The sequence below is a fragment of the Ricinus communis genome, chromosome 4 (genome assembly GCF_019578655.1).
Source record: "Ricinus communis isolate WT05 ecotype wild-type chromosome 4, ASM1957865v1, whole genome shotgun sequence".
Classification (NCBI taxonomy): domain Eukaryota; kingdom Viridiplantae; phylum Streptophyta; class Magnoliopsida; order Malpighiales; family Euphorbiaceae; genus Ricinus; species Ricinus communis.
In genome coordinates this window covers 18,698,179-18,706,179 of record NC_063259.1, presented here as the reverse complement: position 1 = coordinate 18,706,179, position 8,001 = coordinate 18,698,179, and positions in this window count along the sequence as shown.

Genomic DNA, 8,001 nt, shown 5'->3' with positions numbered 1-8,001 from the left:
TCAATTTAGTCCTTGAACTTGTAAAGATTATCGTTTCAACCCTCAAACTGAATTTTCTCCACCAATTGAGTCCAAATTGATTATAGAAAAATAATTTTTGATTTGATTATCCTTAACCCTAACTTGGATTCACCCCTCCTCAATTTCTCGAGACTCGAGAAAGGCAATAATTTTCATCATTAGGGTTTTCTATAAATCCATCAATATCTAGATCCGAAAAATGGGTGTTGACAGTTACCCCCGATTTGTTGAGATTTATGCAAATGAACTTTAAATAAATTGAGACAAAGCATAAATATCAAGAATACGGTAAAAGAATATGAATGTGAGCTATAAAAGCCACGCTTCGTAAGCTTAAGCTGGTGCATAATTTCCAACTTTGATTTAGGGGCCACATGCATTGAAATTTAGGGATCACGCCAATATGGATTAAAAGACCACGCCTATTTTACTGAAGGTCCACACCTGCTTGATTGAAGGATTACACCTGTTCGATTAGGGAACCACGCCTGTTGATATGAGAACTATGATAATTTAAGGAACCACGCCTGCTAATTTAGGGACCATGCCTATTGATTTAAGATCCATGCCCGTATGAATTAGGGATCACGCCGGATGATTTAGGGACCACGCCTATTGATTTGGGAACCATGCTTGATGATTTGGGGATCACGCTTGATGATTTAGGGACCACGCTTGTTGATTTGGGAACTACGCCCATCTGATTTGGAAAACATGCCTGATGATTTATACTTGCACAGACTTCCCTTTGGTTTTTTTATCACTTTTTACTTCGGGATGTAATTTCTGTTTTGGGTTATGATTTGGTAAATTTTCCTACTTCTATGATTCTTAACTTCAAGGAGTAAACTGGTTATCCACTTCGAGATCTTCTGCTTCGAGAAGTACATTTATTCTTCAGAACTTGAACGAATTCTCTACTTCGGGGAATAAGCTTATTATCTTCCACTTTGAGATATATGATGATATTCCACTTCGGAATGTAAACTTGATAATTTCTGCTTCAGAAAGTAAACTTGAATGTAGATCAATACTTGCTCCAGCTAGATTCTTATTCATCGAGCATTTTCTTTCTTTTAACTCTTCGTCATTTTCCTGTTATAGGTTAATGGTACATATAAAAGTGTACAAAGATTACATTAAGCAAAAAGTAACGAGGGTGCATGATATGCATATTATGTATGGCATGTAATGCATTTCCAAAAAATATCCTTCAGTTTTGACGAAGGCATTTTGTTGCCTGTCAACATCAACACTTTGAGAATTCTTGCTATTCGGGCACATATAATTGATTCACATCAAAGATTTGAAAGTCATGGTGCCGATAGAAAATGCAGATCTGGAGATAACTCAAGCATGTGAGGACTGAATATTTTTGCCTAGGGACTGTACTGATACTTGTGTAATGATAGTTGGCTTCGTGACAATCTCATGCAGATAACAACCAAATTTCTTTTCTTTTCTTACTTTTATGCCTTAACTTTTGTTTAAGCCACCCTTTCAAATTTTTAACTTAGCAAGCTAATGTCTTAACTTTTACCTAAACTGCCCTTTCAGGTTTTCAACTTAGCAGACTGCTCTTTTGCCTAAGTCGCCCTTTCGAGTTTTCAACTTAGTGTTTTCTTTTCTTTATATTTTCTTTATTTTCTTATTTTCTCTTTTTAAGATTTGGCTGCATGAGAAGTGTGAACTAAAGCACTTACGGTCCCTTTTGTCAATGCTTATAGATAATTCTATTGATTTTCAAGACTTCTCTTAAGACAAGATTGAAAGACTCTAACTCTGTTAATTCATTGAGCGTGATGTCACGATTGATGCAATGCTACAAATTCTTGGATTTTTCCACAAGAAAGATAAAAAGTCGAAGAAAAAATGATCTTGCTATCTACATCTCATAGGTTTTGCTTCTTATTCTGTTTTCTTCTTCTGGCAGTGCACAAGTAATGAAAAGTAATGTCCAAGTTTTGAAAAAAATTCTAATTAAATTTTGTTTATTTAATAAGGGCACAAAGGGTACATTTTCTATTTCACATAATACTATTCTTGTTATCAATTAATCCATTCGGATTTTCTAGTCGAATATATTTTTCTCACTTAAATTTTATTTGACTAGCTTATAAAGGTTTTCTAATTAGAAGGAAACTTCTTGTTCTCTTTTTTTTTCTTATTTTTCTATTTTTTTTTCAAAGATAATATTTGAAACGGTGAGATATTGACTTGTGAACTTATTGCCCCCGAGATTTGAGCATCTTTGAGCATCTTAGGCTTAATCTTTTCTCTTTTCTAATATAAAAGTTTCCAGCTTGATCTAAATTTCCTTTTGGAGTCAAATGCAATGGGTCTTGCATTTTTCAAGTTCAGAGCACCAACCTTTAATATCTTTTAATCTTCGGGGATCCCTGCTTCAAGGTTGTTATGTGATGAGGGATGAATTTGGCTTTCTTCCTTTGCTCCAGTTTGTTGAATAATTTTGCTACCTTAAATTCAATCATATTGTATCAAATGCTATTCTTTTTCTTTCTTTCTTTCTTTCTTTTTCTTTCTTATTCTCTCACCTTTTCCTCTTTTCAAGAGTTTATGTAATATAGAAATGTATCTAGGATTATCATTTGTGCTTGGACTAAATAAATCAATTTGAAGAGAATTAATATTAAACATGCTCATGTAATAATCATTGTCATGCAAAATACCATTAAGATAGACGTCATAAGACAAGCAAAAATCAAAGTTATATTATTAATCCTAAATGCATAATAATGTCTTTGTCTTAAAATAAATAAAAAAATTGAATCTTGTGAAGCTTCATCATCTTCAGATGGTAGCTTTTCAATCTCTGTCACTTCATAATTTTTCATGCTCCAACTAGCTTTAGCATTTTCAATTTCTTCTACTTGTAAGCCATCATCGTACAAGCCTGCGAATGTCTTAAGATTCGTAATTTGCAGCTTTTACACCTAAGATGGGAGTACATTCCGAACTGCCATTCAAACTTGATCCTTCTTAGAAGGCTTGTTCTTCCTTAGAACCATCTTGTTCCTCCATCTAGTCAAGAAGTCAAAAAAAGATTCATTAGGCTTTTACTTTATTGATTTTAAATCTCTTATAGAGACTTCTAGGTGAGCGTTGTAGTTATATTGCTGCACAAAAGCATCAGAAAGCCTTCTCCAATCAGACTTGATGGGCCTTCCTAATCCATGGTACTAGTTCACAGCTAGCCTTTCTAATGAAAGTACAAACAACTTAATAATTTGGGTTTTAGCCAAATGATTAGTACTCATAGAAGTAGCATATTGCTTTAAGTGCACTTTTGGATTTACAGTCCTATTGAACTTTTGCATTTTAGGCATGTGAAATATAGGAGGCAACTTGTCTTCTCCAATCAGCATCAGTTCATCGAAATCAAAGGTTGAATCTAAACCTTGATTATTGAGCATATCTTACATCTTGTCGAGCCTTTTAGTCAGAGTATGCACAATCTTAGATTACATAATAGCTTTTGCAATAAGAGCAGACTCTTTCTTAGCTTGTTCTAGCATATAGTCATCTAGATTCTAGAAATGCTCACCATATGCTTCCTCATAATGAGTAGCTGTTACAGTAGTTGCAAGGGCAGTAATAGTCTTTTAGATAGTCTATTTCCTAAAAATCTCAGCTGAAGCTTGTTGGAGTTCATCTTGGATCACAATCCTTAGGTCAGCCATGATTGCAGTCTTAATAGTATCAATGTCTTGCTTGTGGACCATCTTTGAAATTAGTGGACCTTTTAGGCTCTTTTCTGATATTACCTCGATTGCTGGTGAAATAGGTCTTTTGATACTCTTTTTGTCTTATCCAAACTAAGAATAATAATCTAAAATGGCTTCAAAATAAAGAGTTAGTATAATGCATGAAATTCATGGTATGCATGATGCACGTGTAATGAATAAAGATAAAGAAAAGGGTTAACAAACACAGAAATATTTACAAGTCATTACATAAAACATTCTCCCAACCTTATTTCTCCTGCTCATGGTTCATGGCGAGTCTCTCTTTCCTAGAATTTTTGGTTTGGGCTTACTATCAATAGGGGATAATAAGTATCAGCGTGCATGCAATAAGCTCTAAAAGCATATTAAAGCAAACACGGTGATATTTTTCAGTATAAGTATAAAGGTTGCATATTTTCGGGCTGAAGGCCTAATTCCATATGTTCTTGGGCCAAGGGTTTCCAATATGTGGGCCTAAGTACTTATAGGGAAAAGCATTTCAAATAGCAAGCAAAATGGATTCCTAAGGAAAGTTACTACTATCATTACCATGAGCTGAGTCTTGGTTAAGGATAAAAGGCTCCCACAAGCAAAAAACATCCTTCCTTTACTCATCTCCCTACTCAAGGATTCATGCGATGAAGGAAACTTGCTCATTACTTATGAGTGATGGTTAGCCAGTGTCGTAATTCCAAGGTTTGAGTGGAACTAAAGAACCACTAACCGACTGTCAGCACCCCTTTTTCGGATCTAGATATCGGGGGAAAAAAAATCCTATGACGAAAGTTACTACCTTCTCGGGTCTTAGGAGATGAAGAACAGGTGAATCCGAGGCCAGGTTGAGATTAATCCAGCCAGAATTACCTTTTCAAAATCCATTTAGACTCAATTGTTAAGAAAAATAAAGTTTGAGGGTCAAAACGGTAGTTTTTATAAGTACAGGGACCTAATTGTAAAGTTTTAAACTTCCTCTACATAGAGCTGTTTGGGTTTTTGGACTCTGGCATCATTCTTCTTAACGTTTTACGTCCAGATATAGATTTTAGAAAGTTTTCTGGATGATAATCATCATTTTTATTGATAATTATTTAAATTTTAATAATAAAATTGGATATTTATCGATATTATTTTGAAATCTATCACTTTCGTTAGGATTTCCCTTGAAACCTGATGTGTGCTACTTGTGTTAGCTACAATCTAAGGCAGTGTACCTATCGATGCAGTTTAGCACAAATGGCGAGTATCAAGGTCGTATTCCTCGGGAAAGTGAAAGCCTAGAGTTACTCCTTTGTTCTTTATTATATTAACCTAAAATGAGTGATAAATAATTTCTAAACTAACTAATAGCTACAAGCTAAGTTCTAAGGGAGATGTAGGAGTACTTGATAACTAAAATAACCAAGACAAGAAAGCAAACCCAAAGGGAACCTAAACTAGTTGGCAATCAAACAAAAGATAAAGGATTGGTGAGTCTAATTATGCTACCCATCACTCTCTTGGTTCCTGATCCCATTTTCCAACGTGTTATACAAAGAGTTTAGCATTGAACCTCCTTATCATACACTACCCAAATCATAAACTTAACTAAATAAATATATACAAACAAAACAGAAATAAATAATAAAAACAAATGGCTAAATTAACAAACAGCAAATTTCACTCTAGTTTTCAAACATTCCCCGGCAACGGCGTCAAAAACTTGATGTGTGCTACTTGTGTTAGCTACAATCTAAGGCAGTGTACCTATCAATGCAGTCTAGCACTAATAGGAGTATCAAGGTCGTATTCCTCGGGAAAGTGAAAGCCCAGAGTTACTCCTTTATTCTTTGTTATATTAACCTAAAATGAATGATGAATAATTTCTAAACTAACTAATAGCTATAAGCTAAGTTCTAAGGGAGATGCATGAGTAATTGATAAATAAAATAACCAAGACAAGAAAGCAAACCCAAAGGGAACCTAAACTAGTTGTCAATCAAACAAAAGATAAAGGATTGCTGAGTCTAATTATGCTACCCGTGGATGAATTCTTAACTGAATTCGGTTTCTCTCTCTCGATAACCGAATTTCTAAATCTAATAACCTAAAGTTGGAATCTCTTCCTAACGATTGATTCTTAAATTAGCATTAAGCTTTAATCCACCTCTATTAAGCTTTGTTAATTCTTAATCCGGCTAGTTAATTATCCTTATCTTTAAGCGATTATTAACTAGTTCTTGCTATTCAAACCAACATAGTAAAGAAATCCCAATGGATTTAATCAATCTAGCTAATCATGTTCATTATCAAAATATGCAAGAATTCAATTACAACAATGAGTAAAGATAGAGAAAACCTGATTACACCCTTGGATGAGAGTGAACAGCCCCAATTCCTCTTGCTCGAATAGAATCGATTCTTGTTCCTCTTGCTCGATTTGAAAACCACTCAACGAACCTCACCCAATCTTCAATCTTTGAAGGTAATCCGATTGAAACCTTGATCCAAGTCTCCTTTTCCCTTGATTTCAGCTCAGAAAACCCTTAGGGAGAGAAAAGTTAGGGTTTGGGACGTTCTCCCTCTGCTCCCCTTTCTTTCTTTCCTGTCTTGTTTCTTTTAATTTATTCCCCCTGTCGTCGCCAACACGGCCGTGTTGATGCCTGTGTTCCTAACACGGTCTGGTGTTTATACCCGTGTTACTCTTTGTGGTCGTGCTCCCTAAGAACTTCCTTTTCTTTGATGTTTGATGTACCCAACACGGCCGTGTTGGTGACCCTGTTAGGAACACGGCCATTATTGAAATCAACGCGGCCATGTTCAGCTTCCTTATGCTCGTACTTAGCTTGTTTCAGCAGCTTTGACGTCCAATTATACTCCAATTCTTCTCTTTATCATTCTTTGACTTCTTTTGAACCTAATGCACACAAACAGACGCATAGGGTGAGTGTTGGGACTAATTCACATCCAAATGTCCATAAAATCAAACTTAAAAACCCCATTTAGATGTGTGTATTTTACGCACATCAAATAACCCCACACTTAGCTCATTGCTTGTCCTCAAGCAATCAAAAGTAAAATAAGGAAAATAAACCACTAAGGAACAACACTTAAACTGACAGATAAGCTAGAGAGCTCCTACACATATCCTTAATAAGCATAAGTCAAACAAAAAGAAATGAAGCAATCAATTCAAGTATCACAACCAAGATGCCAATAATTCATAAAATACTGTCTCAACAAAATTATTTAGAACCAACTCCTCACCAGATTCACTCTAAATCACTCAAAGTGTTTAATCGCTCAATGCATCAACTACTGCCTTACTTACTATATGCTTGCTCTTAAATCCTACTCCTACCACTTATGGAGAGTCAACAACCATGTCAACAGGTCTTTATAAGGGTTGTAATGGGGATTAGGTAGGGGTAGGTAAATTTGATAAGATGCTGAACCTATGGTGTTCTGCAATGAAATACATGACATGCACACAAGTCACAATAATCACAAGGGGTAAACAATGGATAGTAGTCCAAGGTGGGAAATAGGAATCAAGTCAAAATGTTTAGCTCACTTACTTTCTTTCTTTTCATCACCTTTCCCTCTTATTCTTCTTTTTATATATTTTTCTTCTTTCTTTTTTTTTTCTTTTTTCTTTTTTTCATAAGGGAAGAACATTCACATAATAGAGTGAATTTTTTTTGGATTGAAGTAAGCTGCTACAAGACTCCAAAGCTATTCCCAAGATAAAAATTCCCAATAAAAACAACTCATGTGCAAAATCATAACCCAAAGCAGAATAAAACTAAGTGGTAATGGAATATGATAAAAAAAATGGTGAAAGAAGGGGTTATCTACAGAGTCAATAAATGAATGAAGGCTATTTGGCTAGAATGAAAAACCTAAGTGCCTCTATCATACCAAAGTGTTAAACTCTCCTTGTGTTAAACGTCCAATTATGCTCCAATTCTTCCCTTTATCATTCTTTGACTTCTTTTGAACCTAATGCACACAAACAGACGCATAGGGTGAGTGTTGGGACCAATTCACATCCAAATGTCTATAAAATCAATCTTAAAAACCCCAATTAGATGTGTGTATTTTACGCACATCAGTCTCTTGAATAATGCATTATCTTATTAATACTAAAAGCAAGAAGAATACAAAACTAACCCAAACAATCCAATATTATAATACTAAGCTAACATATGGGAAAGAAATCCCGATGGATTTTATCAATTCTGTAATCATGTTCATT